This window comes from Struthio camelus, chromosome 3 (assembly GCF_040807025.1).
Source record: "Struthio camelus isolate bStrCam1 chromosome 3, bStrCam1.hap1, whole genome shotgun sequence".
In the NCBI taxonomy this organism is placed as follows: domain Eukaryota; kingdom Metazoa; phylum Chordata; class Aves; order Struthioniformes; family Struthionidae; genus Struthio; species Struthio camelus.
The window spans coordinates 17517414-17539014 of NC_090944.1; positions in this window are offsets into that span (position 1 = coordinate 17517414).

The following is a 21601-nucleotide window of genomic DNA, read 5'->3' on the forward strand; positions in this document are numbered from 1 at the left end:
ATGGGTCCTATACTTGACCTTTTTGGAAAACGTGGTCCCCGTATTGATAATCAATATGTCCCATTGTGACAAAGCAGACATATAAATGAGTGCTTTCAGTTTAGACTGGATTAAAGGAGGCCGTGGTAGTGAGTGGGCTATGTGGCAAATGTTGCTTCTTTTCTAATTGAGCTACTTGCTTTTGAAAGAGTCAAAGATCTCCCTGGTGGATGTAACACGGGGTGTACTAGAAGGATAAAGTTAAAAGAAAGGAGGCTAGAGGAGTTCAAGGCACTGTTTATTACCTTTGAACATTTCTGAATAAAGGGAGTTTTAGCTTTTCAGTAAAGAGAAAGCAGCAGTCTCACTCTTGACTATACTGATTTGTAAGAGTGTCTCTTCCCTTAATCTTATTCTTTTCGCTTTAATCTGTATGCTATATAAACCTTATCTTTTCTCTGACCCTACCTTTTGAGTTAATCCCTAGTGTCCTATGCCTGTCTAGGTCTATTTAGTCTTAAAAAGACGCTCATCGTTTCCAGTGACACCACAGGGGTCAGGAATGTGCAGCGTCCATCCAAAGGTCTTTCACTTGCCACTTCAAAACCCCTGTGCTTCCTACATACTATATGTGTCTGGATGTGTGTGTGTGTGTGTGTGTGTGTGTGTGTGTGTATGAAAAGAGAGAGAGAGAAAGAAAGAAAGAGAGAGGCAGAGAGAGAGAGAGAAAGAGAAAAAGAAAAAAGGAAGGAAAGCAGGAAGGGAAAAAGAAGAAAGAGAACCTTGCATTAGTGGAAGGAGAAATTCAGTTTAACCTAAGTTTCATTTATAGGAACATATTTCAAACAAAATGAGATAAAAAATACAATAAAACTATGGCTTTCTGAGCACAGAGTATGAGAAGTATTGCTTTCATTTAGGCATCTGTTAAATAACCAGTGCCTATAGCTACAGCCTCATTTTGAAAATAGGTATGGGAAATAGATAAAAGTTTCATGAAATGTCACAATAACCTGAGACAAGAATGATGGACAGGAGGTAAAGAAATTATGGACAAACATGAATCGGATAGGCTTTTAGTTCAAGCCTTGAGCTGTGATAACATTATGTGCAGTAAATACCAGGAGAACGGATGTGGCAATTCATGTTCCTAAACTAGACCTCTTTCATGAGGAAATTAATGAAGGGAAGGGCCTTCTCTCCTCATCCTTTTTTTTTTTTTTTTTTTTTTTTTTTTAAAGTTTTTTAAGTTTTAAAGAGAAAGATTTCCGAGACTGCTGACAGAGTCTGGAATTGTCTTCCGGGCCAAGATCTTCTCAAGATGTTCTTTCAAAGAACTAAACACTGTTCACGATTTCTCTAAAAAATGCAACTACTAAAGGATGAGATGTTCCTACCTATAGCCACATTTTGTGTAGCAGATTCACACAGAAAGTGGGAGATCTGGGTTCCAGGCCATTCACATATAAAGTGTCCTGAAGCTACATTCTTCCCCAACCTGCACAAAGTGATAAGTATGCCAAGATAAACTTTTTGGCAACCACTGAATTCTGTTTCAAAACAGAAATCATTTTAATTGTCTTTTTCATTTGAGCATTACAAATAATGCATTTTCAAACTACAACATGACTTTTCTCATGTGTCTGATATAGAACTAATCAAATTGATGGTTCTCTACTCAAAACTCCAAACTATGCTTGACCATTGCAAAATAGAGAGATGAAATTCTTACCTTGGATCTCAACCAATTTTTTAATCAAGATTTCATGGTACATGTAAATATGATAAACACACTTTTAAAGCAGCTGAGGACACATTGGAGGGCGGGATTTTTTACTTACCATCGAGTGATCATCAGTTTTAATATGCAACTTGAAAAACAGAATGCATAACTAGCCTTTCAGCTAACATATTTATCTTAATACAGGAGACGATAGCTAGCACAATATAGAAGACAGAGATTCAGAAAAGTTAATTTAGTAGGAAAAAAGAACTTAGCTGATTGCAATCCGATTCGTATGACAGCACTTAATTTTTTGTTCCTATCTTGATGTCTTGTTCTGATCTGTTTTTCCTCCTTCTCTTTCCATTTATATATTGCTGTCTTGAAGGCATTCTTAAGAACAATGACACAAGGGCAGCTCATCAGATTGAATATAATGCAAAAAAAAAAAAAAAGGATATTTTTCCCAGTCTTTTGAACCTTTTAACTTTCTTTTCTTATGGAAACAAAAAACATTCCTCTCTCTGGCTTTGTTTGATCTGTGGAACATATTAGTAGCAAAGGGCATACATAACCTTACCTTACACACAGTATTTTGTGTGTTGGGGTAAGTGGCCACAGTGGTTTACCACATTAATCAATTTTCAGAATGAGTGAAGGCAAAGGGGGCAATTGTAAATATGCTGGCAGAACACAACCTTTCCACAAAGACACTCGTCAGTGAAGTACAGCACAGATCCAGAACATGTCAAGGAGATGAGCTGTGGAGCTAATGCCATCTGCATTGCTCACGATGTTCTTGGACTAAAGTACCAAAAAGACGCAAATGAATTCCACATTTATGTTCACAGAGCACAGCCATGACTGATAACAAAATACGAGTATCAGTGGGAATTTTTTTATATATCTATTGGGAAATCAACAATTTTGGATCAGAATCCTTGATATACATAATCAAAAATGAATAGTAGTCTACAAAATCACTCACCATGTAGTCTTTTATTTATACAACATATCAACAATGGAAAAATAAAATAGTTACTTACTGATGAGCTCAGTAAATTCTTCCAGTTTTTGTATTCATCATTGGTAAGTTAAGTTTTTTCAGGAAATATGTCATGAGAAGCCATCTTTAATCTCATCAAGACTATCTGGGATGTCTTGCCGCTTTCTGGTAAGTATCTCTTAGATATTGTAATTGCTGAGAGAACCCACTTCCACATTTTCAGAAGCAAAGCCATGACAACTTAAAGCATGTCTATGGGACATCTTCTGGACAAGAGCGTGAAACACTAATGCACAATCCTTGCATTGCTAGGGAAAAGTTAACAAATTAGGTCTGCCTGGATCTCCATGCCATGGCTAATAAAGGCATAAGGTTTGCTTTGAACTTCTACAGTGATATAATCTGACGCATTAAAATAAAACAGCCAGTTACTCACTTCAGAAAAGGATAACTGATGGTTACTCAGAAGCTACTGAGTACTGTCAATGTTTTCATTTCAAAATACATTGTCCATTTTTTTGACCTCGGTAAAGGCATTAAAATAAAATTAATTCAGACCATGTTACTCATACATAGTCATAGCAACCTCGTACTCAAATTATTAGGAATCTTTCTTACAGTTTTGATTGATCTGAAAGAGAAAAGGATTAGCCCCGTAGTCCAGGCAATTATCATTCTGAACTATTACCAGAATAAATTCAAGCAGTCATTGCTTCAGAATGAAATTAATCAAGTTTTGCTGATAATCTCAGAATTTGGGCTCGTTTCAAGTTTTCATAGATTCAGCAATATCATAAAATAAAAAGTTCCTTGCTTTGATTCTACAGGGGATCAATGAAGTTGTACGTAAATGAATGTTATCCACAGAGACTTCTATGTCTCTATTTTTTTAAGGCTGACCCAACGTCTGATTAAGGAGAAGAGCTGGAAAAAGAGAATGAAGTCAAAGAAAGTTATGATATGAGAAATAAGCACAAAAGACCAAAGAATTAAAATAGGCCATACAAGATTTTTCAAAGTGAAAGTGCACATCCACAAATCTATTCTTTATCACTAGACAAACACTATACTAAGCTTATTAAAGCCTAAACACTGTTAGTTTTAGTCTGTTACAGTTCTTTTTTGCTGTTCATAATGTGTTTCTCTAAATCATCTTTCTCCTTTTCCTTCTCCTTATACTTCTTAGAAATTGTAGAAACAGGTGAGCATTTCCAGGAGAGTAGCAACTGATAAACACTGATATTTCTGTGAATAAATTTGTTCATATAAGTATCTGTATGAGAGGTAATTTTAGGGGAAGCATTCATACCAACAAAAACTGATATGAATGGTTACAGATAAGTAAACAAAAGAGATGTTAATACAGCTAATTTCAAAAACAATAAAATTCAGAAAAATGTTTCCATGTAACTCTTCCAGTTCTAGTACAGACTACAACTTTGGTCTAATATTTCTATTGTTATGAGCCACAACAATTCTTCAGTGCTTTACAGAAGAAAGAGCTAGCCTCTGTCTGAAAAAGGATCTCAGTAAAAGGGACAACTGTGTTAGGAAACTTCTATTCCAACTTGCAATATGAGGTAGTCACCATCAACAAAAATAAATTCTGTATTCAATTAGTACATAAAAACTCAAAAAAGTAAGATGCGGACATTCCAAAAAAAATTCAGCTTAGGCCTTTTCTTATAGAAACATGAAAGGACAGGAATCTCTCAAACCTCTTTTTGCCAAATTAGTTCAAAATTAACAATCTGCTTTAAAAATTGTTTCATAATGAAAAGCTTAGAGTCTTAAAAATTACAGAAGAAAGCATATTGCTTATTGGAAATATTTAGTACATTTTCCAGTTAACACAGTCATGAAAAAAACTAGGTATATTATATTACATTACTATTAGGTGCTTTTACAACATAATGAAACAAAAGACTAATGGATATCATTGTATGCACACAGTTTTCATTGCCAGGGAAAAGCTGCTACACTAAGTCTGCTTTGATCCACTTACTGACAAGGGGATGTACCACTTCCTACATGTATTTACTACTCATTCTCACTACAGAGGCAGCTCAGACGACTAGGTTAATATAGATGCCTAATAGTTAGTCAGCTGAAGCCAGATAAAGTGAATCTCAGCTTGTACATACACCTCACCAGTGCAGGACTCTTCACTGTGGTAGATCTGCCATATTTTGGTATGAGTCCAAAATTCAGTTCTGTTTTGGTAAACTCAAGGTAGATAAAGTGTTATTAACAAGCAAAGGTTCCCATCCAGTTTGTTTACCTGGACACTGTGAAATAAGTGTACAACAAGTAAATGGACAGTGTTTTCAAGGGTGCTGATTCATTAGCATTCAGTAGTGATACTACAGAATTACAAACAGAGTTCACAGAAATACAGAAGTCAAAAATACAACAGCAGCTTGAAAATTAAGAATGGAAGGAAATTTTTTTTGGCTTAAGAAGATCAATAATTTGCCCTGACAATTCTGATTACAGTCTTCCATCAACAGGCACTAATTAATCACAGTGCCATGAAACGGAATCATCGATGTCAGAATCGGATGTGTATATGATGAGGCCAAAAGACACTTCTGCGGTCATCTAGAACAGTTTCCCACAGAAATCAGACTCTACCTTATTCCTGGATGAATTCTTGACTCAGATCAAAAGCTATATCTAAAAGCTGTTTCTCAACGAGAGGATATTTTTTTACAAAACAAATCCCAATCCTGATTTTAAATTTACCACTGATGAATAATCCCTTCCTAAATTGCTTTAGGGATAAATAATTCTTGTTTCAGAGATGTGCTCTCAATTTCAGTCTACGGTTGCCTTACTTCAGCTCCTAGATGAAGGCTCACGTTACACTTTTGCTGGTCACATGGAAGTGTGTGTTATTACAGCCGTATTCTCCAAGTAGATATCGACAGGATGCTACCAACACACTCCCTAATATTCTCTTTCATAAACTAAACACAAGGAAATAATTTGGACCTTAAATATCACATGTTTTCCAGTTCATTAATCATTCTCATGGCTCTTCTCTAAATCCTCTCCCATTTTACAACATTTTTCAATGGATATCAAAATTGATCCCAATACAGATGGGTCAATGCAGAACCCAACAATGCTGTAATTTAATCACTCTACAACTTCTCACACACTCTTGCGAATTCATGCAGTGGTCTCATTAACCGCAACTCATTTTCATCAGATTCACTCCATGACCTATAAGTCTTTTTCCTGCTTGCTGCTCCCAGGAACATATTTCCCATCCTGTATGTATAGCTGGCATTTTTTTCTGTGACTTTGCATTCAACAATACCGAAAAATAATTTGTGTATGCCACATTTCCTAGCAATCAAGACATCCGCATTTTGCTAACCTGTTTTCTCCATTATGTACATCTTCCCCAACTTTTTCTTAATCAGAAATTTTATCAGTAAAATTCTGTATTTTCCAAATAATCGTAATGCATGCATAGCAAAGCATGGACCTTATTGGGATTTCCCTGAAAGTATGGCTGCGTGCTAATCATTTCTATTTACAACTACATTTTGAAGCCTATGAATTACCTTGTTTTTAATCCAATGAATGATTTTGCACCATTCTTCCTACTTAGTGAAATATTGTTCTGTACGAAGTCAAATGCCTTACAGATATCTAACTCTATTAAATAAACAGATTTCTCAACCAAACTTGCAAGCTCATAAAAAGTAGCAGGTTAGATTAACAAATTCTATTAGCATAAACCTACGTTGATTGCCATTAATTAAAGTAACCTCTTCTAACTTTTTATTAATTGAACTGCATCAACCATTTCACTATTGTTCCTGAGATCAATGTCAGGCTAACAAGCCCATAATTACCAGGGTTGTCCTCTGTGCCTTTTTCAAATATTGGTGCACTTATTTTCTTCCAAACCTCTTCATTTTTTTTAGGCTAAGGTTTCCAAGGCTAGTGGAAAATCAGTAAAAGTGTTGTAGAGAGGGATCCAGCTACCGCTTTCAAAATTCTGTGTGGGAATGGTTAAATTCAGCTGATTAAAAAGTAAGAAACTTAATTTTTGTATACATCACTTCTCCTGTCAAAAAACAAAACGTGTTGGCACAGAATAATGTAATAAGATGTTAATATGATATAATACAAATGAGCCACTTGACTTTTTCCCAGATACAGGCCAGAAATATTTACTTAACACATCATTCACCAACAGTCTACATTCAGCCTAGATTATATGTGAAAGGAGAAAAAGAAGCATATTTTTGTCTTATCTGTGTGGGGATCTACCAATAAGACCTTTTTTCCCACTCTGCCTAACAAGGATAGAAAGATGAGAAAAGTTTATAACCTTCTGTCTACTTTACATGTCCACATAGCAGTATATTTCCTATTAATGTCAATGAGGATTAGAGAAACATATGAGGGGGGGTGACTATGTCAGTAAGTAAAGAAATTGTCATCTGACTACTGTGCATAAATTTCAGAGCACAGGTGATTCAGCTTGCACTAGTTATCCAGCCTGCAACGCAGGGTACTCGCACTTATCTTCCTGAAAGAAATAGAAGATTATCTGCTGGCACAAATCCTTCTCCACTAAGGCTGGAGCTAGACTATCTATTCTTCCTTTCTGCTTCTGAGTCACTAACAGATTCTGTTACTGTGGAAGAATTTTAATGATTGTTTATTTGTTCTTGAGTTACAGACACCATGGGCTGAATTTCTTTCCCCAAGTTTTCTAATTGCTGCAAGGTTTGGTGGGTTGTATGCTGATTAAGAGTACTGAATGGGCAACTATGCTCTGCCATCTACTCCTAATATATGTTGACTCTGGGCTTGCTAGAAGGGTGTAATTCAACAGCTGTGCCTTTACCTTACCAGTTCCCTCAACACCTCACAGTGTAGGATAAGAAATGACACATTACCTGACATGACTGGGAGTCCATATATTCATTCCACTTAGACCGGGGTTGCATCCGTTTCTGGCAGCATTATAAATCTTTCAGTTGCCTAGTCCACAGAAAGGATATAAAACTATTTCCGCTTTGGCTACAGACACTTTCTTTTCAGTCCAAGCTGCAGAGACTTCTGGTTTTAAGTTCCAAATTATTCCTGGGCTAAATCTCAAATGACAACTACAACGGCAGCTGTCACCCTGTTCCAATGCCAGCAGTCGGCGACAGTGATCCTCCCACTCACCGCAGGGGAGCACAACATAATTTGGCCACTTTGAGCTTCCGCTGACACCAAGGTCCCCTCCGTAGAGGTGGGGTCTGTAGGTGTCTGCCCCCACCTCTGCCTCTGAGCAGGGAGGTTGCCCATCACCTCCCCATCAAGGGACAAATTCCTTACTGGGGAGAGCTGTTTTACACCTCCTACCATACATAATATATCTAGAGGAAGTGATGGTGCATGGGGAAAAATATTTGAGAAATAGTGGATTAAGGCATGTGCACCTTGTTCCAGGCCTTTCCCGTATATCTACGGTTTTCCTAACTTGTGCGGCAGAATTGTTAGTTATTTATCTAGGAAGACCTCCAGCCCAACAGAACTGGGTCGAAATGGCATTTGCGCTTGAAGTGAGCCACTAATGCTATAAGAGGGAGCAGTGAATTCATTCCACTTCTGTAAACGCTCTCAACTTATTCACAAAGCATAATAAACCACTCCCCACCATGCCTCGAATAGGCCTTCTAATAACAGACCATGGAGAACAAAGTAAAACATTTAATTTTTTAGTTATGTCCCCACGATTGCAGCAAAAACTATATTGAAAACTGTCCTACAATGTGTCTGTCCAACTTGTTCTTCAAACCTCCAAAGCTAAAGATATTGGACACATTGTACCAAATAACGACATACGCAAATGCACTATTATGTCAGTTTAGAATCTGAAGGGGGGACTTTTTTCCTGTGTTGATGAGATAAGGATTCCAGTTCAAATACAAACAGAAAAATATCTATAATTCTATACAACCTTGAGCTGTCACCAAATAGTTATTTAGTAAACTGAAATAAATTAAGTGCAAAATTAAATAAATTCAGAAAAAAAAACAGTAAAAATATCCTATTTTTCTGTCAGAAATTGCTGCAGAGCACTTAGGTTATTTGCACAAAGCTAGAGAAAAAAAATCAAGCAGCGTTTTTCTGGCCCCTATTCCTGTACTTGGACCAAATCTTTTTAATCTACTTCATCTGTGTTATAAATATAAAAATATTACATCATCCGTACACACAATATCTCACTACTAACATGAGGAGCAAAATTTAGATTATATCAATAATCTAAATGATATTTATGTGATGTCATCCATAATATAAAGGATGTACATACATGATGACTATGCATGGCTGCTTGATAAAGGGATATCCGTTATGAATGGAAGCCACACTACAGCAATACTTTGAACCCCTTTAAAATCACGTGAACTAAAAGCAGAATACACTATCCAGTTCCTTTCTTCCTTGTTTTCTTACTCATCTGTTCAGCTGCTCCTATTCCGCTGCCTCCTTTGCAGAGACAGGTTACATCAGATGGAATTTGTTAGGAATCACGCAACAACAACAACAACAACAACAAACACAGGAAATGGGTTCATCAGCCCAAAAGGAAATCTGTGGCTAATATCCCTCCCTATCTAGAAACTAGTTCAGCCTGTTGCTACTGTCACATCAGAGGAAAAGTGGCCTCTTCTAAAGCACTGATAAGGAACTACACAGAAGTGAGCAGATAACAGCCTTGTTATTATACTATATTATGTTCAAAATAAACCCCAAATATTCAAATTCATAAGCCTCCACAATAAGGCGGCAAAAGTTGCTTGTGAGATACATCAGTTGGTGAGATGAGATAAGCAGGAACATATAAATAGGTATTGTGCAAATTGAGAGTGGGGAGAGACAGGGAGTGAGCGAAATACAAAGAGACTTTTCAACACTATCAAGATACTCACCCTAAACCTCTTCTCCTCATTACAGTGGCATCAGGGGAGCAGATGACAAAGTGCTAATGGAATAAGGAGACATATCACAAACCTCAGGAAGCCGGGGCAGGAATCTGCATTATAGTCAGGTTATTGTGACAGTTCATATGAAACACCAAGGTATGTGCCAGACTTTATCAAGTGAAGGGTAATCATTCAAATTGGCATAGAAGGAAAGCCTCCTCTATCTTTATTTCTTCACGGACCTATCACACATGCCCCCCGCCCCCCCAATACACACACGCACACACACACAGTCATATTATACTCCCTTGTAGCCAAGCTGAGCACAGTGAGCATATCAAATTCCAGTCAGGTGCAGGAAAAGAAAGGAAGATGAAAACTGCACAAATAAAAAAAATCTCATGATGTCACACAAAAAAAGAAGACCTGAAGGAAGCTCAAGCAATATTAAACACTTACAGACGTTTGAAGTCTCATTTGTATGCTTTGACCAACATACAATATGATTGGTTTTGTCTGGCATTCACCAAAAGCAAATATATTGATAGATTCACAGTTCAGCGTATACTGTGCCTCTGGGGAGGTAACATAGGGGAAGATGGATGTCCTTCAAGAAGATGAAGGTGTAATGGATGCTGGGAATATACAAGCACAAAGAAATGGGGCAGTGAGTAGACCACACTGGCAATACCAAAAAAGATTTAGCCCTGTAAAATAGACTTGAGCTTCAGGTAGGTCGCCCCATCGGCTACACGTTAGTAGGTCAAGCTGCCTTAAACTGAAGCTATGCTATAATCCTAACCACTTAGAAAATCATATTTTGGAAGCCATCTTAAAACCGGCTAAAATAAAACCTTTTTCTCAACTAGAAAGATATTTAGGAAAACAAAAAGAGGAAATGGGCCATAGCCAATTTCTAGCTGTTGCAAACTTCCTGTCTTGCATAGATACAGACTATTTTGACTAATATACTTCCATATGCCCATAAACAATACCTGAATCATTTAGAGATTCGCAGCAAAAAACTAGTAAAAGCAGGAGTGTGTCGAACACAATACTGCACATGGAATTAAACATCCTGAGAGCACTAGAATGAAAACTGTGGATATCTTTTGTAAAAGATGGGGCTAAGGCAATAGGGTCTCCAATGTTATGAAGTAACTAGAGCAAAATCTGCCCCTTTGCTCATGGTGATGTGCTCGTCAATGAATGTAATAAAGCTTTTCCAGTCACTGAGTCCTCACCAAACTGTAGTCCCCAGTGTCTGCTCGCATTGGTATCATCGCCATATGTGCTTGCCAGGTTGGGATTCGTTTAGCACAGCTGTATGGAAAGAGGGAGGAAGCCCTGCTCCTGACAGTGCCTTTCTCTCTACATTGACTATACAGGGGCATTTAAAGAGCATGCTTATCAGACTAGACGTCAAAATTTCATATTGATCCAAGTGAGATGAATATCAAATATCTGTCTGGCCCAAATTAGTCTTCTCAATTCCTTCTACAGTCAAAAATTAGTGAAAGTATGAACAGTGTCTTTTTCCTCCTCCCTTATTCTACCACTATACAAAGTGGGATTATCAGAGATTTCATAGGTTCCCAAGAACGAGAGGGCTCACTGCTGCACAAAGAGCTAAACAGTAGAATGTGTGCTTTTTTTCTTTCAGTTCTCACTTGATAGGGTGGCTGTGATTAGATGTCTAACATAATTAACATCAATGACAAAAGGGTAGCAACTCAGTATGGAAAAGTATAGGTTGAATTCCACTTTGAGAAACTGGATGTTTTTAAACTGGCTAGTCCTGATGAAATTCACCTGAGAGTACTTAGAGAACTAGCTGAAGTGATCTCAGAGCCCTTAGCAATTATTTTTGAGAAAGGAGCGAGGACAGGTAAGATTTCAGAAAACTGAAAAAGGTGATCATAGTCTTTATCTTTTAAAAGTGCAAAGAAGTGTAGATCAGTCAGTCTAATTTCAATTACCAGAAAAATACCAGTACAAATATTCAAACAGCTGGATGATAACAAGAGGATAAGAATCGGACAACATGGATTTCTCAAGAACAAATCATGTCAAAGCAACCTAATTTTCTCCTAAGACATGGGGACAGGCCTGTGTATTGAAAGGAAAAATTCCTTAACTTTAGTAAAGCTTTTGACTCTGCTTTTTTATGTTATTTTTCTATGCAACCCAGGGTCCTCAAGAAACTGCCATAATGTAGGGGTGCAACTGATTGGAATACTATGCATAAGGAGAAACTGTAAGCTGTAAGGCTATACCAGTGAGGTCCACTGGAGACCTATTCGAAATCTAGCTCCATGGAACACTTTCAATGATAAACTGCATGATGGAGGAGGGCATACACTTGCCATTATCTGCAGATGATTCTAAGCTTGGAGAGGCTGGAAATGCATGGGGATGGTGAGGTTAGAATTCAAACTGATTATTATAAATAGGAGAAATGGTCTGAAGTGACTAGGAGGCAATTTAATAAGGACAAAAATTCAGAATTTCTCCACTTAGGTAAGAATAGCCATCTGCAAAATTATAGGATGAGGAATTTAGTTCTATTGGAAAAAGAGGTATAGATTACAATGGATGGTAAATTGAGCATGAGTCAGCAATGTTAGGTTATTGCAAAGAAAAGAAAGAAGTTTCTTCCTGGAAGGTATAAACAAGAGAAATAAACTTCCTGTTTCATTTATCTCAAGTGCTATGCCCAGATTCGGACATACTTCAAGGAGAGATGCTGACCAACTAAAGAGAAAAGAATAACCAGAGATTGATAAAACATAACCTTTGGGGACAAACTGAAAAGACTGAGATCAGTTAGTGCAGATAAGCGGCATCTGAAGAGTATTGTGACGGTCTTCAAGTATGTTAAAAGGTTGCTGCACAGAGGGACAGGAGCAAATTCTGCTCCATGTCAAATAGGAAAGGAACAAAAGCAACCAGCCTAAAACTCAGCAATGGAAATCTAGGTTAGACAGTAGGGGAAGAATGGTAAATTGTTAAACATTGGAATAAATTGCCTAGAGAAAATACGATCCTTTCGACACTGGAGATTTTTAAGAACAGCTAAGCTGAACATCTGTCAAGGGTGATTTAGGTAGAATTGAACATGCCTTGGGGCAAGATGATATACTGGATAACCTCTCAAGATCTCTTCCAGAACTGCGATTTTTCTATGATTTTTTAATGTGTTTGACTCTTGTGATAATACAAGAAGTAATGGGTTCACTTGGAATTTGAGAAGGAAATTTTTCTAGTAATATACGTGGCAGATTTAGTTTACTTATACGAATGCAGTACCTCTGGAAAATATTATATTTCTTGATGTGACTGCCTCCACCTCTTTGTCACACTTTCTATTTTAAAATTCTTCTCACCCTACCTAAAGACGGATTGCAATAAATAAGGTCTCCAAAACAGCCTCTATATAAATCCAGAAAGAGAGTAGAGCCCTAGATTTCCTAAAATGAAGTGACATAGGCAGATGTAAGAGAAAGAACACCACCACAGAAGACCTGGAAGAGAGCCCTAATCTGCGTCAATGGCTTGAGGTAGATGTATCTCAGATCAAACTGGTAACACGCCTGTATTTGCCAGTCACTGTCAGTATCCCATAAAAGGGAGGGAGGGGGAAGTAACAGCTCTAGTTGTTCTTGACATGATTTCATTTAACTGCTAGGTCTCTGACCTTTCAGCGTTGGTGGAAATAGAAGTGAAACTGCAACACTGAAGGGAAAAATTCATGCAAATAATAACCTTTAAAACTACCAAGTGAGTCTTTTTTTTTATAAAGGAGAGAAATCTGATGATCCAATTATGCAAGTCATTAGGAAAACAATGCTGAAATTTTGTGGCTAATGGGATTTTAAGTTATATTGACAATGAAAACCAATTATACTTTCAAAACTTTTTTCTCTATCTGCAATTGCATTATTTAATGAAATGGCATGCTAAACCTCAAGTAGCCAAATGAATGTTAATTATGGAAACAGTTGAGTTAACAAGAGAACCCCCTCTCTTTCCATGACCCCATAATTTCACAAGTCTGAATAGAAGCATAAAGTCATTCATTTTGCTTCTAAATTGTTTGATATTGTAAATATAGTAATCTTCAAGCTCTTTAATACTGCTGCTTTAGAATAAAATTTAGATTAATTTTCTTAAGAAGTACTGAGGAACCAGAGCTCAACTGCTGGATGAAAGCAATTCCAAGCTTTGGGAATATTTAGATAATGACCCAATTCTTCCAGGTCAGAACCAATTCTAGTTTAACACATATTAAAACTTTTCTGCTTTAATTGATTTTTCCACTATCTATTTATCTTTCTAATTGGATAGTAAGGTACCTGGTAAAAAAATGTGTGAAATCGAACCAGTCCATGTAAGCAGGTTTAATAAGTGAAAAGGCTGATGGGAAATATTGCAAGGTTACTGAATAATTAACAGGAGTCACAAAATTAAAATGAGTTTTTGTCAGTTGCTAGCGTCGTCAAGCTAATGGCAGATTAAAACTGTGATTCCCTAAAAGATGCTCCTTGCTGCAGCTGAAGTTTTATTGAGTTGCTTATATAGATAATCACAGAATTATAGAACAGTAAAGGTGTCTGGGTTGGAGTGGACCTCTGGAGATCACATGGTCCAACCTTTGTTGAAAGCAAAGCCTTAACTTGGGTTATCCAGGGCCCTGTCAAACCAAGTCTTGAATACTTCCAACAAGGGACATTCAACCACTGCTTTGGGCAAGCTATTCCAATATTAAATCGTTCCTATGGTAAAGAATTTTTTTCTTCTGATCTCCTGACAGAATTTCCCCTGAGGCAATGTCTGCCCATTGCTTCTTTTCCTGTCAATGTGCACTTTCGTGGAGCAAGTGCATCCATCTTCTCTGTAATTACAATTCAGGTATTGTCAGACTATGATTACATTCTTCCAGATCCTTCTCTTCTCTGGGCTGAGCAAACCCTATTCCTTCAGTGTCTCTTCATATGTCAAGTTCTCCAACCCTCTAATCATCTTCCTGGCTCTTTACCAGATCCAATTCAATTTTTAAATGTCTCTCTTGAACTGCAGGGACCCAAACCGGACATGTTATTTCAGGCGTGGCCTAATAAGAGGTAGAGAGTGGAGTATCCCTTGATCTTCAGGCTATACTCCTGCTGATGCTGCCTAGGACGCAGTCAGTGTTCACTGCTGCAAGGGAGTGTGTCATGGGAACATCACAGCCTTGCCTTCATGAAGAGCTAAGCGCCTGAGTATAATGAGCTTCAGCCAACAGGACAATGCACACATGAACTTAGTATGATAAGCCTCGTATGGGCCACGGATCAAGAAGCGACAAGAAAACAATATCTGAAACTGACAGAAAAGTATACAATAGTGTCATCATAGATTGATTTGATTGGTGATCTGTGCCAACATCTGCCTATAAATCCCCTAGTAATAGATACTGTGGTAAACATGTTTATGATAACGTCTAATACTGCATAGAGGCAGAGGACATGAGGTGGGACTATTACACACTGGTGCCAAGCTGCCAGCCAGAGCCCAACAATGAGACAGGTCAGAGCAAGTGTTGCCTCTCCCCCAGGCTGGATTGTACCGACTTACTGGGGTGGTAAGTGGGATGGGTCACTGTTACCGTAACTCCGTCTGTGCACGTGCATGAGTGCAAACCTCCTCCTGACAGCCTATCCCTCAATTGGTGCACTTAACAAACTGAGCTTAGCAGCGTTGTGTTGCCTGCTGTTCCTTTTCCCTATGACAGCACGCTGCTTGCCTGTCCACCAGCATCTCACATCCTTTTCAGAAGAGATACCCCAGCCAGTCAGTCCCCTATCTGTACTGCTGCTTCTGTCCCAGGTGCAGGACTTTTCATTTATTTATATATACACTGTGTTAGGAAGGAGTTTTAAGCGGTCTGACTGCTCCTTTCTTAACTTAACAATTTGCAAGAGTCTAATAATCTTGCCAATTTGCCTTCAGCAGCAGTATCACACATGAGAGAAAGAAGAGGTATGGGCTTCCCTTCAGTGCAATTGCCATTCATTTCTTTTTGCCAAACAGAAACTTGCCTCTTAAAATGTGCCTAGGACTGCTACGGTATCAAATAGATTATAGTCTACTGCTTGGCATACGACTTTGGCTGTGAAATCAGTCATTTGGCTTCAGAAATATTTTTAGGGTTGAATTTATTTGGACGGAAAAGAGTAAGAAGTGAATTTATTTGGAGGGAAAATAGTCAGAACTGAAGGTAGGATACACAATAGAACAGTATCCATGCATCTGAAAAAATACATTTCCACCTTAGCCATGGGGCTATCCTATGAACACGGACAAATTAGTTAGTCTTGCGCGGTTGTTCTCCCCATCACCCTTGGGCAGTTTATTCAAACTGAAAGTACTTTGAAACTGCATTATCTTTTAACAAAAATAAGAGATAGTGCAGCTGCGCTGATTGTAACTTGGTACTGAAATACAATAACAAAGCATAAATGGACACAGACACCTCATAGATGTCAGAAAATCTTCTTCCCTAGTTTTAAGAAAAGTATACAGAGGAAAAAGTATTCTAACAATCCACTGATACTGAAAAAATTATTGGCTCATAGATAACTTATATTGGAAGGAATCTCCGGAGGTCATCCGGTGCAACCCTTCCCCTCACTCCTTGCTTTGTGGCACCATTTGCAGCAAACTACTTCCCTGTGTTAATAGACAAGTTCCTCACTGCATCATTTAATTCTCATTCTTGTTCTGCAAGTTATATCACATCAGAGACTTACAAGATCTAAAAATGAAAGAGAACTTCTTAGATCCCTGTGTTCAACCCGGCTGGCTGTGTGCTTCCTCCAACAGGTATAAGAGGCTGAAGACCTTTGACACGAGAAAGGGCACTTCTAACAGCCTCTACGGCTGGAAAGAATCCCACTTGCAGAGCCAAATTTTGAGACACTTGGTAGGTCACATGCATTTTAGATGTTCACACTAATTAATCTGCCTCCAAAATTTACCGTAATCATCTTGCTTGGCATACTGGATCCTGCTGTCCCCATGTGCAGATATGACACCTCATTTGTGATGTGAGAAAGAGTCAGCCAGGAGAATACATAAAAAGAGGATGCTTGCTGAAAGTGGAAGGATTTGCCGAAATGAAAAGGGCTTGCCACCTGCAACAACCCAAGGGAAGACCGAGAAAAAAACAAAACAAACTATACGTGACAGACATTAGTCATGTCTCGCAATGCACAGCTGGGAGGTGGTCAGATGTTATGCTGATCAGGACAGGATTTGAACCAATATTGAGAGGAATGGGAACAAAGCCCAAACACACTCAGAGAACCTAGTAAACCGCTCACTGGAAATACTGAGAATCAAAGCCAGAGGCTGACTGAGTGTTCCAGGTTAAAAGGGCAACCGACCTGGTGACCACACTTGGGAAGGCTTCATTGAACACTAATGTATTAAATCTAGGACTAATCAGATTTTTCTGAAGGTGGGGTTTCCCAGGGTACTAGAAAAGGGGCTGTATGTCTTCGACAATGTCTACAACTGACCACAAAGAAATGGCTTGTTGTTGATATGCGTTTGTATACGGGAGATTCACTGGATGCAACACTTCAGGGGTCCTCTTTTCTGCCAGACCCTACCTACCTGCCATTTTTCATTTTCAGTCCAATAAAACACATATTAAAATATCTTTTTTCTCACTGAAACTCCAATTTAAATTATCCTCATCTTTTGCTTTACATATACAAAGATTTATTTCTTCATTCCAGCTTAGAATATTGACCCCACTTTTATTGCAAGAGCTGTTCAAAACTCATCCATTTTGATGCAAAAAACAGGTGACAGCCAATTTTAATATCCTTTTTAAGAGCATCTATAACAATAGCTAGAAAATCAAGGTAATATTGCTATCCAAAAAAAGTAGATTGGGTTTCTTATTTCAGTCTCATCACTTTCATCTCTGACTGCAATAAAGTATTTTGAAATGGCTGATTTTACCTGGAGAGCTTGCAGTAACTCAGCCTGGTCTAATGAAGTCCTAGGTGTCCTCAATTCCTACTGAAGTCAAAAGAATCCAGTTCCTAAAAATTGTTCAGTGCTGAGGACTCCAAATTGATATTTTTTATATCATGCATTTACTGAGATCCAAACACTAAACTCCTTGCAGAAGAGAGCAGTCCGGGAGAAGAGTAACATGAGCAAAGTAAGCAAGATTTGAGATGTAAGCAATATTGCCTTTTTCCCACAACAAAACTAATTTAAATTTCCATTTTATGGTAAAAAGTCCAATCAATTTATTACTGCCTTAAAAACTATTTGATTTTGTTTTCCAGGACACTTAAAACTTCATTAAAAATTTAAAGGAAATAAACAAACAACAAAGCCCAGAATTTCTAAACGTACCTGTACTTTCATATCAAGCAGCATGACAGGATATATGAGTTCAGTGCTATTAACGTCAATTCGCTTGTTGACAATTTAACTGTGCAGTTAAGTTCAAGCTCCTCTGTTCAACCAATGGTAGAAAGAACCCTTAACAGATCTGCATGTATCTGGGTGGGAGAGGGAGGAATAGATCTCTCTAGAGCAGCAATAAACACTGGTCAAGTTGAATCCTCAACTGGAGGAAAGCTGGCATAGAGCCAATTTTTAGACATTTTTTTTTTTTGGATCATCTAGTTTCCATACTTTGTGCCTGCCCCTACCCCTGTTGTACACATGGAAGATAGAAGCAGCTTTGCCCCAAAGAGCGGAATTTGAGAAAGACAGTAGCAGAGAGGATACATTCATTCTTTCACTTGTAACAATACACTGCCAATAGATGAAAGAGTACTGTAGTTGTTTTTTTCCAAAGAACGAACAAAGTAGTTGTTTTTTTCAGCACATCCATCTAAAGGCAACAGTTATGATTTCACATTGAGAAGTAACGCTGCTTATGCAGAATCTGTCTCTAGCAACTCAGTCCAACCCCTCGGGGAAAAAAATCCAAATGATATTTATTAGTAACCTGTATCAGTTCCCCAGTCCGGTTCACCTCACAAAGAGCACTGCAGAGGGCACAGTGCAGAGGCAGGAATGAGCCCAGAAGGAAAGGTTTAGGAGCGGTAACACTGTTTGAAGAAATAAGGGACCCCAGGTAAGGAGATGCATAGCGGTGCCAGAGCAATCCCACTCTGCATTCCTCCTTCCATCTGCTCCCTCCCAGGTTTCTCTGTGCTACAGAGTGATAAGGCAAGTGTTGTCAAGAACACAACAGAGGGATGCACAGGCAGTGCTGCGCAGTAAGTAGCAACTTATTGCTATACCCTTTTCCTTCAGAAGCTTGTCTTAACTCTTTGCTGAAGATCAAGACCAGAGTTCTGTGTTTTCAGCAAACATTAATTGAGTATTAACCTTAGAGCCTGAATGTAAAAACTCATAAGCAGTTAGCAGTAGGTCCAGTAAACTTTTAAAGGAAGTACCTTGCAGTCTCTAAGTGAAACTAATTTCTATTCACAGGAAAAAGAAAAAAAGGGAATAGTGTTCAGAATAATACTAATAGCAGACAAATTTAAAGATGTTCAGCCAATATTCCATCTTTATTGCTCCTACATAGCTACCCTCAGATGAAAGACTTCAACACAACAATTGCAGGTTAGTGCACCCTTTCCCTCACCTCTGTCTATTCTCATTTAAACAGCATCTCGGCTCAATGCTGAAAGCTTGGCAGTTAATTAACAGGAAACTTTCTGTGAACTATATAGGCACTGCAGCCTCTACTGAATACAACTATTCACCTCCCAGGTCTTTCTTTATGTCTGTAAAATACCCCTGAGAATGGATATTACCCTTACACAGTGTTTTCCTAATAAGCAGAACTGGAAACACACTTGTCTGAATCCCAGGTGCTATTATCTTGAAGCGCTGTGCACGCAGCAGGCCCATCCGTCTATCCTGCAGGCAGGGACCTGCTACTTGAGGCCACCAGACCATCTCTCTCTAACTCCTGTATTTGATCTTTACTTCAAAGCCTCTGTGGGCTTTCAAGGATAACAGGTGGTGATGGCTCTCTCTTTCTCCTCAAGAAATCTTTCTTTCTCCAATCTAATGGAGGTCTAACTTGGTCTTGTTAGGGGGACTATTCTGGGGGACTTCACCGGACAGTATAGGTTTTAACACAAGGTGGCATTACTGGAGGTGAGATCGTCATCTCCTCTTCACCCTTGGGGCAGAGGCGGCTGGCAGGGGTGTATCTCATCGGCAGTCACTTCTCCTTCCCCACGTTAGAGAGAGACTGTTCCAGTAGCATGAACTGCACAGAAAGAGGTACAAGGTGCGAGGCAGAGAAGGAGGAACAGAGGATTTGCAAAGCAGAAAGAAGGGCCTGGTTGCATAAGATGGGACAGATCAGAGTGTCATCAAAACGTCTGGTGTTGTTTAACACTACCCCGGTACAGTGTAACATGCTTTTAATGTGGTACCATGTCTCATATTGCATGCATTAAAGAGTGACGATGTTGCAGTGATGCGGATAAACCATTCAGCACTGCCGCAGTGGGATCTGTTCCCTTTGCCTTTCTCTCCACAATGAAAGTAGCATGGTTTCATGACCAGCAGATCCCCCTTCAAATTCTTAATATTTCCAGGTCTTTACACTACAAGTCTTCATCTCCTGTACTAAAGACACAAACTATCCCAGTGAATAGTCATGACTTCTTCCTCTCTGATCCTTTCTTGTTCCCCAGGCTAAAAAAAGGCAAATGCTTGTGACACACGTATAATATTGCATATATAAAATGCATCTTTGCTACACTTCTCTAGAAGTGAACATATACAAGGTGAAAGAGGAGCTTTTAATAGGCTTATAAATAAAACAAGAAGAGTTAGCATTCTGTTTGTCTATATAGGAACAAAGAACTAAATGTCTGCATCTAGTCAAGGCTGTTTCTTCCCCAAACGGGAGGGAAGTCTGCTCTCAGCACCATCCAGTTGAAGCACAGCCCTTGTACTGGGAGGCTGGGATTTAAATTTTATGTACTGCAGCGCCATCTAGCCCAGAGAAATAAAATACCACTTTGGACAACGGTTGCCAAAGGACAATTTCCTAGTGCAGAAAGTTAAGCTCATAAATATTGTACGACATTTTACTCATATTTTTTTCCACAGCACAAATGTAGCTGAGCAATATATAAGTTCCTCTGAAAGCTGTTACTACGCAAAATAAGTGACATATGCTATTTTCATTATTTCTCATCCAAACCAAAACTTGAGATAACCTGATATAATGAAGTAGATGAAATCCTAGGGCATGTACATTTTTGTAGGTGTTTTGGTAGAAAATTTAGAACTTTACTTAACAGAAGAAAGGAAAATAATGAAAGAAAGATCTTGCCAGTTTTGCCAGCATAGAATTTTGTTATAAAGGGTAAAAACCTATAGTGTATTACATGATATATTTTTATTTCTAGAAATGTTAAATTCCTTCAATATTCCATATAAAGTTTGATTCCCTCGCACCAGTTTGAAGTTTATCTAAATTAAATATCCGGGTTTGGATACAAGACAGTTTAAATCCACAAGGGGAAAAAAGTCTAGATAGACAGTTTCTTCCTGCTGGTGTTCATTTTAGTCAATGCAAAACACGATCATGAGTCTTCTAAAAAGTACATTTTGAAAGACAGCATTGCTGACATTGTTCCCCTCTTTTTCCTTCAGACTCCATATTCTGCAGCTTTTTGAGGATTTCTAGCAATGTTCACTGCAAGTAAGAATTAATTTTACTACTAATTACAGACACTTCACATGTACCTTCAAAATTTATCATGCAATAGAATGAATCACCCTCTTTACTGATTATGTAGGGAGCCTGCATAACTAGCTTAGATCACGCTCTATACACCTCAGTTTTACTGGGACAAACTTAATTTTTCATACAGTGTAGCTGAATCCCAG